At 37.6% G+C, this 15727-nt stretch overlaps 1 protein-coding gene across 8 annotated transcripts in view; it reads right to left on the reverse strand.

Moving 5' to 3' along the window:
- The window catches only part of LOC149828029 (RNA-binding CRS1 / YhbY (CRM) domain protein), a 72407-nt gene that overhangs the window by 40595 nt on the left and 16085 nt on the right, over positions 1-15727 (reverse strand). The window lies entirely within an intron of this gene.

A 15727-nucleotide genomic window follows, 5' to 3' on the forward strand; every position in this document is an offset into this window, starting at 1 on the left:
ATTAATCTAAAGTTGAAGATTGAGAAAGTGAGCATGCCAATAATATTGGTGTTGAAGACTAAGATGTTTTTAGTAGATGTTTTTAGTTAATAAGTTTTTCTAAACTAGAGGTTATTTGAATCTTATTCTTTAATGAGGGACATGGGTGTAATTTTGTTCTTTGGACTATCTCTATTTAATATAGAGATTAGCCCTAATTGAAGTAAGGAGTTCTATTATTCTCCAGCCGTCTCTCTCTCTCTCTCTCTCTCTCTCTCTCTCTCTCTCTTTCTTTTTCTCTCTACCTCGGTTTCTGCGCTTCTCACCTTACCTTCAACATGGTATCAGAGCAGCGTGCGACCTTGGGTGCCTAAGTTCCAGCATCATCTTCCTGCGAGCAACATCTCATCGGATAGTCGGAGGAGATCGACATCCTTCGCTGCTGATCAGAGTTCGGTCCTTCTGTGTGAAGATCAGACCTGGCGACAGATCTGCAGTCAGACCTAGTCACGACTGTTGACTAGAGGTCGTGACTCAGATCTGAAGCCAAATCTGGGAGCAGTTTGGAAATCTATTGAAGATGGATCGTTGTGATTTGGCAAGCTGCAACAGCAGGTGGATATCTGGGTCGTGAGTTGCTGCTGTTAATATCGTTGGGGTGCTGGTGATCAGCGGTCTTTGTGTTGACGTGGGTTGCTGTTCATGTGGGTTGACATGGTAATGTTAAATCAGATCATATTCAGATCTGATAGTTGTTTTTGGTGTAGTTGAAGTTGTCTACTGCAGATCTGCACCTTGGTTCCCAACTTGATGTGCTTGCGCCTATCAAATATTGATTTGCTGGAGTGTAAGTGTCTCAATAGTTTTACTCCATTAAAGCTCTAACATGGTATCAAATACTGATTTCTCTCTTGGTTGTCATGATTTTGCTGAAAGTCGTGAAACTGATTTTATTTTGGTTGTCGTGATTTATATTATTGGGGGATGCTCTCGTGAATTCCTTTATTTATGTTGATAAATACGCAGTTGTCGTGAATACCTTATCTATGTTGATAAGTACAAGTGTTGTGCAGAAGTCGTGAAATTGATATTTTTTTTGGCTGTCATGAGGTATATGGCTGGGAGTAGGTGTCGTGAGTTAAAATTTTGTTTTTGCTCATAGTATTGTTGGTCGTGCATCTAGTTGTTGTGTCGTGACCCTTTTGACTTAGCAAGAAGCTGGGTATTGTGTAGTGATCCTTTTGACTCAGCTGACTGTTGAAAACTGCATGTTAATAAGTTTTCTATGGAATCAGCAGGCGTGATTCCTTGCTGTGCTGAAAAAATATTCTGTTTGTGGGAACAGTGTCTTTTGAAGTGGGATTTTGTGTTGGGCACTGTGGTATCACACTCTAAGTCGTGTGTTGGGTGCTGCTACTGGTTGTCGTAGTGGCGAATGTGTGATGATAACACACTCTAAGTCGTGTTGGATGTGTGATCTTGATTTACAGCCTATAGTCATCCTGGGTTGAGGTGAAAAGTTTTAGTCAAGGTTCTTTAAAATTATATTTGAAGTTTGGATCTGAACAGTCGAAGGTCGTGTTTCTCAGAATTCATTGGTGAAGTCAAAAACTTAATATAGTCAGGCTTGTGTTGATTGTGGGTATGCGCGTGTGGTTGCTCCTGCATTTTGTGAATCAAGCCCATTAGTTTATATTATGGCTCAAGTGGTTAAATCAGATGCAGATTCCTCCAATGATTGTGTAACTCTTAGCAGGGCTGAATATGACGAGCTCCTTGCTTTACGATCATCCAATTCAAAGGCTTCTGTTGCGGAAGTGGTGTGCTTGGCAGGTGATGGCCTATCTGCTCAAGGTGGTAGGTGGGTTATTGATTCTGGTGCCTCTGGTCACTTGTGCGGAAACTCGAGCAATTTTTTGAGTTTAAAACCTGTGACAGGTCAGAAAGGGGTACGTCTTGCGGATGGTAGCTCTTCCCCAATTGTAGGGCAGGGAAACATGTCTATTACCCCTACTCTTCAATTGGCACGTGTTCTTCATGCTCCTTCGTTTCCACAGAATTTATTATCAGTCAGTCGAATGACAAAAAAGTTTAATTGTAGAGTGATTTTTTATCCTATGGGATGCACCTTTCAGGACTTGCTGACAGGGAGAAGGATTGGTGGTGGCTATGAGGAAGGTGGTATGTATTACCTTCACCAACCAGAGGTTTCCGCCCACTCTGCTGTTACATCATCCTCTAGTCCTCTATTGTGGCATCATCGGTTGGGTCACCTTCCAGTGACAAAACTTCGTCGTGTCATTCCTCATATACCTCCCTCAGTGTCTTTTCAGTGTGAAACATGTCAATTGGGAAAACATTGTCGAAGCTCTTTTCCCTCCAGTCAGAGTCCATCAAGTCAAGGATTGTTTAATCTTCTTCATGTAGATGTGTGGGGTCCGAGTAGGATTCCGAATAGGTCTCAATGTCGTTATTATCTAGTTATTGTTGATGACTTCTCGAGACTATCGTGGGTGTTCCTTTTAAAAGATCGGTCTCAAGGTCCTGTCATTCTTAAATCTTTAATTGCAGAGATAAAAACTCAATTTGACATATGTGTTAAAATTGTTCGCACTGATAATGCTCTTGAGTTCAAATCCAAAGACTTACTTCAATTCTACTCTGGTAATGGGATTCAACCTCAATTTACATGTCCCCATACCTCCCAGCAAAATGGGGTGGCTGAGAGGAAACATAGACAAATCCTTAATGTTGCTCGGTGCCTTATGATTCAATCCAATATGCCTGCTACATACTGGGGCGATGCGGTTTTGACAGCCGGGTTTCTTATAAATCGCATGCTGTCCAGTTCTGTAGAAGACCAGATCCCAATTCAAATTCTCCATCCAGAGGCTCCTCTCTTTCCTATTCCCCCTAAAGTTTTTGGATGCGTGTGTTTTGTGCATAAGCTGGGTCCTGATCGAGATAAACTTGCAGAGCAGTCTATTAAATGTGTTTTCATTGGGTATCCTAAGAACCAAAAAGGATATCGTTGCTATGACCCTACATCGCATAAAGAGTATGTCAGTGCGGACGTTACCTTCTTTGAGTCTATTCCTTATTTTTCGAGTACTACTCCAAGGTTGCAAGAGAGTCAGGGTGATGTTTTTCCTCTGCCAATTCCCCCTTTTCCTTTAGAGTCGTTCACTCCAAAGCATGTGGCTCCATCCTCTGGGGAGTCTCGATACAGAAACCCTCCTATAGTGTATACTCACAGGTTACCACCTACCTCCATGCCCCCATTTTCTTCTTCTCCTGAAGCAAGTATCACTGAGCATACTGAAGTTTCTGCTATGGATGACGATCTTCCTATTGCTCTGCGAAAAGGGAAAAGACAGTGCACCCTTCATCCCATTTCTCAGTTTGTTTCTGAAGTTAATCTTGGGGCTTCTATGAAGAAGTTTATCTCGGCTTTGTCTGCCTCCTCTGTTCCGCTTCATCACAGTCAGGCTTTATTCGACCCCAAATGGATGCAGGCTATGAAAGATGAGATGGATGCCCTATGTTCTAGGGGCACTTGGGATTTGGTGGATCCTCCGACTGATGCAGATATTGTTGGCTGCAAATGGGTATATACCATTAAATATAACTCGGATGGGTCAATTGAACGGTACAAAGCCTGGTTGGTTGCAAAAGGTTATACTCAAACTTATGGTGTTGACTTTTTTGAAACTTTCTCCCCAGTTGCTCGTCTTGGCACTATTCGTCTTGTTCTTTCTGTCGTTGTGCACCATGGATGGCCCTTGTTTCAGTTGGATGTCAAGAATGCCTTTTTGTATGGGGATTTGCATGAAACGGTCTACATGCAACAACCCCCAGGCTTCGAGGTTCAGGGAGAGTGTAAGAAGGTGTGCAAGTTGAGGAAGGCTATTTATGGCCTGAAGCAGAGTCCAAGGGCATGGTTTCACAAATTATTTGAGGTAATGTCTAGTTTTGGGTTTGTCAGGTCAGCTTCAGATCACTCCTTGTTCATCAAGAAAACCAGTGTTGGAATTGTTGTTATGGTAGTATATGTCGATGACATCATCTTAACAGGGAGCAGTGCCCAAGATATTTCTGCCACAAAAGATCATCTTCAGAAACACTTTGTTACTAAAGATCTTGGTCACCTTCGATATTTTCTGGGTATCGAAGTTGCAAGAAACAAAGAGGGCTTAGTGTTGTCTCAAAGAAAGTATGTGTTGGACTTATTAAAAGAGACTGGAATGCTAGGAGCCAAGCCAGCTAATATTCCAATGGATCCCAAAACTCACATGTTCGATGAGAAGTCTGAGTATGTAGACAGTGCCAGCTTTAGATCCTTGGTGGGTAAGTTACTATATGTGACTGTTACTAGACCTGACATTTCATTAGCTGTGAGTAAAATCAGTCAGTTTATGGACAAACCTACAAAAGTTCACTGGGATGCAGCTATGATAGTTATTCGGTACTTAAAGGCATCTCCTGGTAAAGGTCTGTTGTTTAAACGAAATCCATCTTTGGACGTTGTTGCTTACACTGACGCGGATTATGCAAGATCTGTTGAAGATAGGAAGTCAACATCTGGATTTTGTGTGTTTGTGGGAGGAAATCTTGTTACCTGGAGAAGTAAGAAACAAACCGTTGTAGCCAAGTCGAGTGCTGAATCTGAATACCGAGCAATGGCCCAGACTGCAGCTGAGATTATGTGGGTAAAATCAGTCTTGACCGAGCTTCAGGAGAAAGTATCCCTAACTATATTGATGATGTGTGACAATAGGGCTGCTACATATATTGCCAACAATCCAGTGTTTCATGAAAGGACTAAACATATTGAAGTTGACTGTCACTATGTTCGCGACTTGGTTCAGGCTGGGTATATCTGCATCGATCACGTATCTTCCGAAGATCAAGTAGTTGATGTTTTTACCAAAGCCCTGGCAAGACCAAATTTCTCAAAGTGTTGTGACAAGCTGAGACTCCAGCTTGACGGGGAGTGTTGAAGACTAAGATGTTTTTAGTAGATGTTTTTAGTAAATAAGTTTTTCTAAACTAGAGGTTATTTGAATCTTATTCTTTAATGAGGGACCTGGGTGTAATTTTGTTCTTTGGACTATCTCTATTTAATATAGAGATTAGCCCTAATTGAAGTAATAGCATGGTTCATGAACAATGTGGAACTCAAGATTTGTGTTAATCTAGCCAAATTAAAAAAAAGCAAGCGAAACATGGCTCTTCATGAAAGGTATGTACAATCAAAAGGACCATGCTAGGCACTCCTTTTTACAAGAAAAAATAAAAGGAACCAAGCAAAGGGATATGAGCATTAGAAACTATTATTGTAATATCCCGTATTTTCACACTTAGATCTCAAATTTAACCAAGTATAGAAGAAAAATCGATAGATTCTCGATTTTAGGCCGATGCTTTTGAGTCTGGGCTTGATCTAAGTCTCATTGTCAAGGCCTTAATGAGCCACTTAAAACGTGAGGAAGAATTTTATTTTTAACCTTTAAATTCAAGCAAAATTTGAGCGAAATTTGAGTTATTTTCGGATGAATTTCAGAAACAAAATTCAAGTTATATATCGTTGGATGCGCCTCAATTTTTTTAGCATAATGGTATTTTACTTATACGGATTCGGGCTACGATTGACCCAAAAATCCAAAAAAAGACCAATTTGTCGGTTCGAGTGCAGATTTGGATCGGACCGGATCCAATGGATTTGATCCAAATTAATATGGATCTAGACTCTATCCAAGACCCATATTAATCTGGATTTGATTCATCCCTAGGCCCATTTGGATTTTTGAAGATGGATTTAGATCTTGGATCTAGATCAATATCCAAATCAATGCCCAACGATTTTTCCAACTTTAAATTCATTAGATACATTTAAATTGAAGTTAATTAATGTTAAGAAGTCTCCCAAGTTAATTTGGCAACTTTTGGAAGCTTGTGGATAATTATTAATTATTTAATATTAATTAATTAATTAATTTTAATTAATTCCAAATTTTAATTTTTATAATTGTTTAAGACTCCTTGATTTTTAGGGTTGAGGAAGGTTGTCATGATATCGGAGAATCAATTTGGTTTTATGCCTGGAAGATCAACTATGAAAGCTATATATCTTCTTGGACAACTTATTGAGAGATATAGAGAGAGGAACAAAGATTTGCATATGGTTTTTATTGATTTGGAGAAGGCATACGATAGAGTACCTAGGGATGTTCTCTGGTGGACAATGATGAAGAAAGGTGTTTCTCTCAAGTACATTAGTATAATTAAAGATATGTACGAAGGAGTAGTAACCAATGTCCGCACTTGTGGAGGGGTGACAACCAATTTTCCTATGACGGTTGGGTTACATCAAAGATCTGCATTAAGCCATTTCCTATTTGCTATAGTGATGGATGAGCTTACGAGATCAATTCAAGAAAAATGTGTCGTAGTGTATGTTGTTTGCTGATGATATTGTTTTGATTTATGAGTCTAGAGTTAGGGTTAATGCTAAGTTAGAATTATGGAGACAGACATTGGAAGCAAGAGGTTTTAAGTTGAGTAAGAGTAAGACAATATATGGAATGTCGGTTTAGTAAGCAACATAGTAGTGATGGAAGTGTAGTGAAGCTTGGTGAGCAAGAAATACCGGTGGATGACTGTTTCAAATATTTGGGATCTATCATTCAAAAGTATAGAGAAATTGATGGAGATGTAAATCATAGAATAAAGGTTGGGTGGATGAAATGGAAAAGTGCAACTGGAGTGTTGTGCGATCGTAGAATGCCATTGCGGTTGAAGGAAAAGTTTTATAACAATTAGGCCTGATTTACTATATGGTACGGAATGTTGGGCTACCAAGAGACATCATATTCAAAAAATTAGTGTAGCTGATATGCGTATGCTTAGATGGATGTGTGGAAATACAATAAAAGATAAGATTCGAAACGAGGAGATACGTAAGAAGGTAGGCGTTGCATCCATTGAAAATAAGATGAGAGAGAATCGTTTACGGTGGTTTAGACATATTCAGCGAAGGCCTAATGATGCTCCAGTTAGAAGGATGGAGAAATGGGAAAATATATTAGTTAAAAGAGGTCAGGGTAGGCCAAAGAAGACTTGGATGGAGATGATAGGAAAGGATATGAATGCTTTGAACCTCACCGAGGACATGGCATTGGATAGAAATGATTGGAGGAAAAGGATTCATGTGGAAGACCCAGAATGATTTTCGTTTTTGGTTCATATCACCGACCCCAATTGTTTTGGGATGTAGGCGTAGTTATTGTTGTTTAAGACTCCTTGATAGAGTCCTTAGACATGCCTAAGAAGGTTTGAGAAAAGACTTTTAAAAAATTGAAAACTTTGAAAAGTCAACTTAAAGAAAGTTTTGAAAATTTTGGAAAGAGTGGGAGTGAGTCTCAAATTAAGGAAACTCTCCATCTCCAGGCCATCTAGAAAGGGTTGGAGAAGGGGGGGGGGGAGAGAGAGAGAGAAAGAAAGAGAGAGAGGAAAAGGAGGAAGAAGTGGAGAAGAAGGCCATCTTCTCCGGTCAATCACGTTTTCACCATCCATTAGTATTTTTCTTTCGATCTTTGCGTAAGGTACAAGTTTCTCTCTTGTTTCAAATGAAAAAAAGGGCATGGGTTCAATTTCCATGCAAGATTTTAATGGAAATCCATGGGAAAAGAGTCAATCTCGATATTTACTCTAATATGAGTTGTATGTTTCATTTTTTTTTTTTTTTTGGGGGGGAAATACTTATATTAATGTTTGTATTTGTGGATCCCTAAATCGGGACAGATTTGCCATGTTTGTCACATGCACAAATCTTGCCCGAATTTAAAGTATATAAAATCTTGAAATCTGGATGCAATGATGAGCATATGCATAAATTTTTGTTAATGAATTTGGTGGTACATGCATGCACAATTGAAAATCTGCATGAGCATCATTATTGCCTAATGGATTCATGCAAATCTGAACATGCTTATCTTATTGAGTGTGATTATGCATATGAATGCATACTTAAAATATGATTATGTCCATGCATGCGCTGATTGTAAGTATGCATAAATATATTTATGCACAAGTGAGATGTGAAACTTTGTATGCATGCAGCCTGAATTTGTATATGCATATGCATGGATCATCAAACCTATGTATGTGTTCCTTTGTATGTTAAAAAAGAAGAAGAAATTATTATTATTTTTTTTGTGCTAGCCTGGATGGCGGTCCAGTCGAGTGGGACTAGGTTGGGCAAAAGCCCAGCCCCTGCCATGCTCAGCCAGTCAGTCAGCTGGGCAAGGGGGCAAATCTGGCAGCACTTGATAGGTGTTGACAGACCTAAACTAGGCCCAGCTGATTGGCTGGGAAGGTGCGTCTTTCAACAAAAAAAAAAAAAGATGATTTGTTTTTGTGGGTTGCAGTCTGGTCAGCAGACTACCTGGCAACGCCTTGAGAGGCCTGCCAGGCCTACCGAGCCGCAGGGACCCAGCTGAGTGGGCTCGGCTGGGCAAGTGTTTTTTAATATATATATATATATATAACTTTTTTTATGTTAGTGGGCTGGCCTGACTTGCCAGGCCCTACCTGGTTCAGCAGTGGTCTGGTCGAGCCAGACCAGACTTGGCCTGGTTCGGCTGGGCAGGCTGGGTCCTACTGGACTGGTGCAACCCAGACTGTGTGATGTTCTTTAGAAAAAAAAAATTGTCTTCAGATTTGGTACTTGACCAAATTCTTTTCGGTTCATACACATCCTTTATTCATATACAAACATGGAATTAAATTTTAGTAGGCATGGTAAATTTCAAAATCTTTCTATTGGAATTAAACTAGGTTTTATGCATGTAGAGGAGTGATAATTTACACATGTTTAGACGTGATGTGTTATGCGCAATTAAAGTATAATTGTAAAGCACTTCATGTACATGTGCATACTTGAATTGATACGCTTTTGCATGAATATTTACAGATTTAGTTGTTATGATTCATAAATAGAAGCATGCATTTGTCATGAATATGTAAATTGAATAGAAGCATGCATTTGTCATGAATATGTGAATTGAATAAAAGCATGCATTTAACATGAAAGTGTGAACTCATGCACATGCATTATGAATATTGTCGTTTCATGCATATATTTATATTGGCATACATGATTGTGCATTGAAAGGCATATGGAATCATTGCATAGATGACATGTTATAATTTTTGCATATGATGCATCAATGATCGAATAATGAATCATTGTGGGCTTTGTGAGCCTTGAGCTTGGATTGCAGTTTCTTTACTTGTTTTAATGCATCGCAAAAGTCACATTAATATTATTTCAATATATTGCATTGTTCTATGTTTTTCACGGGCTATGGTCCTGTGATGAGTCTCGCATTTGGATATGCGGACTTGTGTTATTAATTCTGCATGTTGAATTGCAAATTAAAAGAGATGAATTAATAATAAGATAAAATAAATTAAAAGAACAGTGTAATCTACGTTTCTTTGATATCCCTTCTAAAAGTATGAAAATCTTGGACATTGTGGTTTTTGGGAAATCGTGAGGATGCTAAAACTCCGTGTGCGTTGTTGCCCGTGAACCCGATATTGAGGTTTTTCTCCTGGCCACAGTTTTAAGGAAAATCTACCACTTTGTCTGAGGGTGGTGTGTAGACACGATTGTTGTTTTGGTATACCAAGAAAGTGGTATTATGGTTGTTGATTTTCATAGTGTTCCAACATTAGATGTTGATTTTCAATATTCCGATGAATGGTGTTGATTCTTTATATCGATCAAGGGCTGAGTGTGAAACTCAATAATAAAATACAAATTGTGTACTAAGCTACAACTGAGAACCTAACTTGACCTCAGAAACTTTTACCCGTTTAAAGTATCCGCGAGAAAAGATAATAAAAAGAGAAACTAAAATTGCGTCATTTAATAGAGACATGCATATGAAAAGAAAACTCAGATAAAAAAATAATAACTTATTCATGCATGTGCACTGAAATCATGCATATTCTTGTTATGCATATTTACTTGTTTTCTTAATTGTGGTGTATTGGTGAATGCATGATGTTTATTCCCGAATGTATGTTAAATATTTTTATTGCTTAATTTGTGGTCTTTGTTGTTTATTAAATTGTTCCTTGATGCTTAATAATTGTCCTTTATTGCATGAATAGTCAATTGAGTTATGAATTTATTATAATTGCATTCCTCTAAAATATTGTATGAATCTTATTTGTGTTTTTTTTTAATTATTTATTTTATTAGAGGGATTCGTACACACATTTTTTGGGATTCCGACACCCCTACTTTTATGTTTTTTTCAGCCTCAGAAGCCCAGTGAGGCGACTTGCATTTGAGAGGAGTTACGAGGGGACTACACGACTGCTTGGCAGATTCTTTTAGACAGTGTGGCTTTTCTTTTTGCTTTATTTATATTTTATTTGTTTATGTCTCAAACTATATGAACTTTAATAAATAAAGTTTGGTTTGCTTCGAAAGATGAGTATAAGATCCCTTGTTGTTGTGGATGTGTTATAACTATAACGGCCCTGGGTTTCTGGGAATGTTTCCGCACATGAAAAAAAATTGCCACTTTTTCATGAGTTGAGATCCAACCTGAACTAGATCCTAGTCAATATAGATCCTAAACTAGGTCTAGATCCATATCAAGTTAGATCAAACAAAGCGGATTCAGTCCGATCCAATTAAGAAAAAGTTAAAAATAGAGGCGTGTTATTTTTTAAAAACGTGATTTTTTGGCCAAGTGTAGCCTGATTTCAGAAAAATAAGCCACCAACGTTCTCAGAATTACGATACGCATCTATCAATATACTTGATTTTTGTCTCTGAATTTTGCTTGAATTTAACCTGAATTTCGCTCAAATTTAAAGATTAAAAACAAAATATTTCTCAATAATTAATTGGCTCATTTTAGTCTTGTCAGCGGGCTTTCGGCCATGCCCATACCCAACTGGCGTTACCTATATATAAAGACATTTTTCCATGATTTTTATCATTTTCATTAAATACTTAGCTAAAATTTTATAATTTTTAAAGTTATAAATCATGGAAAAACACACAATATTATACCATTTGCCCCTCTAAAGCCTAGGTGAAGAATATGAAGAAGAGAAATGGGGAGAATGATAAGAGCACATGCAGCACAAGAAGCCCTTAGGCCCAATAATCTTCAATGTGAGGGCAATCCATGTGACTCAATTTATAATACAACACTAATCAAGGTTCTTAATGTTTACAATATATTTACAAATAAATTAAAAGATGTTACCCATAAGTCGGCAAACTCGTGACTCGTATTCAGATCGCCCAACCCTTGACTCGCGAGTCAACGGGTCGACTCAGTAACTCGGACAAGTTAGGACTATGCATTTTCTAGTGTGAAGATATGGAAAAAATCAAACTTCATATTGTATAATCACTAAATTTAGCACATGACATCAATGACTAAGCTATATAAGTATTCAACTATACTTAATTGTCAATATTTATGATTTAAAAACATATGATTCTTTATAACAAGTATTATTTTATGGCCATTATGCATGACAAAAAACACATAAGAGGCACGTGGATCGGTGGTCCTGAATTGGTGACCCAGTTGGGGTCCGATCCAGGTCGAATCGGTCGATTCCCAAATCGACTCGTTGGGTTTGTTAACTATCCCAAATGCAACCTAATTTTTACAACTTTGACATCTACAGGTGGTGTGAGCACATACAACTAAATTATTGCCACCATGCTACTCGACTATTACTCCCCCCGATGAACTTGTAGGTGTGCTATGTATAACTTGCCTTTTAGATAATTAAAATTGTCTTTGGGAAACTCTTTTATGAAATGCTAACAACTTGATTCTATGAATTGACAAGAAATGCTTTTATTTCTCCTTATCTTCTCTCAAACGAAATGATAATTGATATGAATATGTTTGGACCTGCATGGAAAACTAGATTCACTGCAAACACCAATGCATATCAAGATAAATGTTTCATTATATTGCGTTAAAAGTTTAAAACCAAAACAATTTAATAAGCTTTTGATCTAGACTATTTCAGAAATGGTTCCTGCAAAACTCTATATTTTATCTCAGTAATAGACTTGACAACACAACTTTTCTTCTTACTCTTCCACGATATCTACTCTTTTTTTATAATGGAGAGAAACTACAACTTTGATTTGCAAATCCTGTTACGGGACAAGAGGCACCATTGATTGTGGCCCTGTTTCGATGTTCGTGGTGTAAAACTCCACAAGCACTCCCCCTGCCCACCGAAGATAGTTTCTTGTTGGCTTTGGCCTTGCAGCAAGGGGATGCACACTGGGTATCAAACTCTCAATGTCGTTCAACTTGAGTGCCTTAAGCCGACCCATTTAACCAGGTGTATGGAGCCTTTGTGGGATATCCATGATATCAAGTTGCTAACAAAATAAATAAAATATTCAAATGCTAATCTTCTTGAATATGGATCACCAGGCCAATCAGCATCACAGTATCCAAACAATGAATTTTTTTTGCACGTTTGGCATTTCTGCCTTTAGTAGATCAACCCATGTGATGCTGTACTTTTTAGATACCTCATTATCCTTTTTAAGGGTTTCGTATGAGTATTTGTTGAATAGTGCATGAATTAACATACTTTGTTGACTACACCCGCAATACTTAAATCCCTATCATGCTCTTGTGCAGATCTATATTTATAATTGACTCATTGTCTTCTCTTCTTTGTTTTTTAGGTAAAGAAGTTGGGAGATTACCCTTAATTCATTGACATCTCCATAATGGCACAAATTACAATTTGCATTGGTACAAAGAGGTCTCTAATCTAGTGTCTAGTCTTTCCAGCATAAGGTGTCCTCAGGACTCATAAAATTAAGTAGGGAACACAGTGTGGGACTAGGATCCACCTAGACTACTTGGCTCTCAGAGAAGAATTGCACAAGTATAGAGATAGTATTGTACCTCTGCCCTCCTTCATAGCTATGATCTCTACTCTCCACCTCTTGGCGTGTAGTTGATGTTCTCCAATATGGCTCTCTAAGTAAATGAGGTCGTCCACATCCACAACACCCGTGTAAATAATACTTATCTAATCCCTTAGTTTGAAACCACACTTAGAGATGCCGTCTAAATCCCAACTTACAAATGAGACATAGAGCTCTCTATTGAAAGGAGCGATCAATTTCCTTGAAAATAGGGGCACCCATCATCCATTGGATCATAACAATTCTATATTCTAAAGGCCAACTAAATTTTCCTGTATTCTCCATATACCAGTGCCATATAGTCCGCTTTAGCCAGTTATATATAGTGAGATTTTAACTCATCTTCCAATAGGAATCTACAACTTGAAACAGGCCAAATTCCATTAGGACAGGTGGTTCTAAACCAAATTTGACAGAATTGCATGCTTGTGGAGATTATACATGGAAATAATATTTCAAGAATCCACTTAATCAGATTTGCTGTCACTTGACCTGGTGCAAAAGGTTCCATTTGAAGAATCAAGATGTGTCATCAAATTGGCCAACAAATTTGTTGCAAGAACTAAAGGTTAGTATTTCATGAACCTTCACCATTTCTATTAATTGATTGGACCAAATGTTTGTATTGTGTATGTGCTAAAGCATGACAGTTATTCACCCATGCAATGACTATGATCGTTGTATTCTCAATCATTTTTAAAATTCATAGTCAAACTTAAAATTCCGTTAAGCATGTAAACTTTTGGTTTATGGCCACATGTAAGAATTGTTTTATGAGAGTAATAAATGCATGGATTGTTCCCAATGGGATATTGCAAGTTTATTCATCAGAAAGTGGTCTCATAAATTTTGTGAACTATAAGGTATAAACTTATGTGGAACGAAAAACAAGATCAATGTCTAGAAAAAATATCCAAGTAAAAGAGAAAACATGATATAATTAAGTTTGTGAACTAAGACAATCTATGTCACTTGGGTGCGGGGGTGCGGCAAATATATATATATATATATATATATATATATATATATATATATATATATATATATATATATATATATATAATTTGTGCAGAGGGAGGGGTCGAGCTGATGAGTTGTGGAGCCTGATTCAGAGTTTTTGCCCTTGCAGAAAGGGGGGGTCCGGGGGCTCCCCCCGGCGCGAGTCCCGCTGCGCGGTCAGCAGTCTAGGGAGGGTGCCCCTGGCGGGGGGGGGGGGGGGCAATGCCCCCCAGAACAAAAAAAAATAATAATAAAAATTTTGGACACAAAAAAAATAATAAAAAAGTTGGACACAAATGACCCTGGGTGCGGTCAACGCACCCAGGGTCGGGTTGACGGCACCCAGTGCCGCACCCGCGTTGAGTCGCGTCGATGCGGGTGCAGCACCCTGCTAGCCGAATCCCTGTGACATAGAAGACAATGATGTAGAATTCATTACTCAATGATAGCAAGTGACCTAATATAGATGACTTTTTGAGAGATTGGGCTAACTCCTACAACCAAATCACCAATAACAGGATCCCTACCTAGAGTTCTTGGACACCCCAAAACCTAAAATGAATGGGATGAATAAGTTATTATAATGATTATAAAGATTGAATATAACTAAGGAATATATTCATTAAAGGGAACTAAGAAGAATGTTTTCTCCTCATCTAAGAAAGATACACTTAGACATAATCTCTTAATAAATATAGGCCTACATGGGTAAAGAATTATTATAAACTTAACTATGTAGATGCAAAAAATGAAGCCATTTCTCATCAGACACAGACAATCCCTAGATCATCTATTAGACTGGTATCAAGCTTTTCAAAAATCAAAATAAATATTTGAGAATTATATGCAAGTACGATATCCAACATTAGCATAACATCCCTAGTTCAAGATTTTTTTCATTACAATTATAATAAACCTACGTATTTTGCAGTAACTAAATGTTCAAGTCCCCTATGGTAGCTGGAATTATGCATACAAATTTTCTGGCTTCATCTTATATGATGCATCATGCAAGTATTTCATTGTTACAAAATTTGGGGAGATTATTGTAATAAATTTCAAAATACGCTTAAAAGATTTTATGAAAGTCAATTTACAACTAGAACTTATTTTTTGTGAAAAAACAAAGTGTAAAGTATCTATAAAACTTTTTTAATTATTTTAACACAATCATAGCCTTTGAGCTTTGGATTAGATCTCTGAGGGTCACAACCATTCCAGTGTAAAATCCATGGCCATCCATGTGCAGTTAATCATTTATATGGATAAAAGAGGTGTATTTAACAAGCACTGGGCTCCATTTAAAGACTTATTAATGGACATTTTCAGGAGGGAGAATCATAGTATTTTGTACCTCTTCCCTCAACAGAATGCAGTTCTATATTCCAAAATCTGCTAATTTAGAACCTATATTACTGAAATTGATGTTATTATCATATTGGATAAAAAAACAAAGAAAAAAGTATCAACAACATCTTTGTCAAGTACAATAAGGAAAGACTACTCTCATTGTCCCATAGAGATAGGGTGTGGAAATTCCTTGCACCATTGTGTGGGACATATACTATCTCGAATGACATGGTGTCATGCCATAAATATGGTTGAGATCAACGGATTCATTCTATGGTTTGTTGGATGTGATTTTGTTCTAAATTTACACAAAGTTTGCAATAATAGAAACAGGGAAAATCATAGAGAAAAATACAGTTAACAAAACAAGAATAACAAGGTCACAAT

This window comes from Nuphar pumila, chromosome 10 (assembly GCF_984573655.1).
Source record: "Nuphar pumila chromosome 10, dmNupPumi1.hap1.1, whole genome shotgun sequence".
NCBI classification, from domain to species: Eukaryota; Viridiplantae; Streptophyta; class Magnoliopsida; order Nymphaeales; family Nymphaeaceae; genus Nuphar; species Nuphar pumila.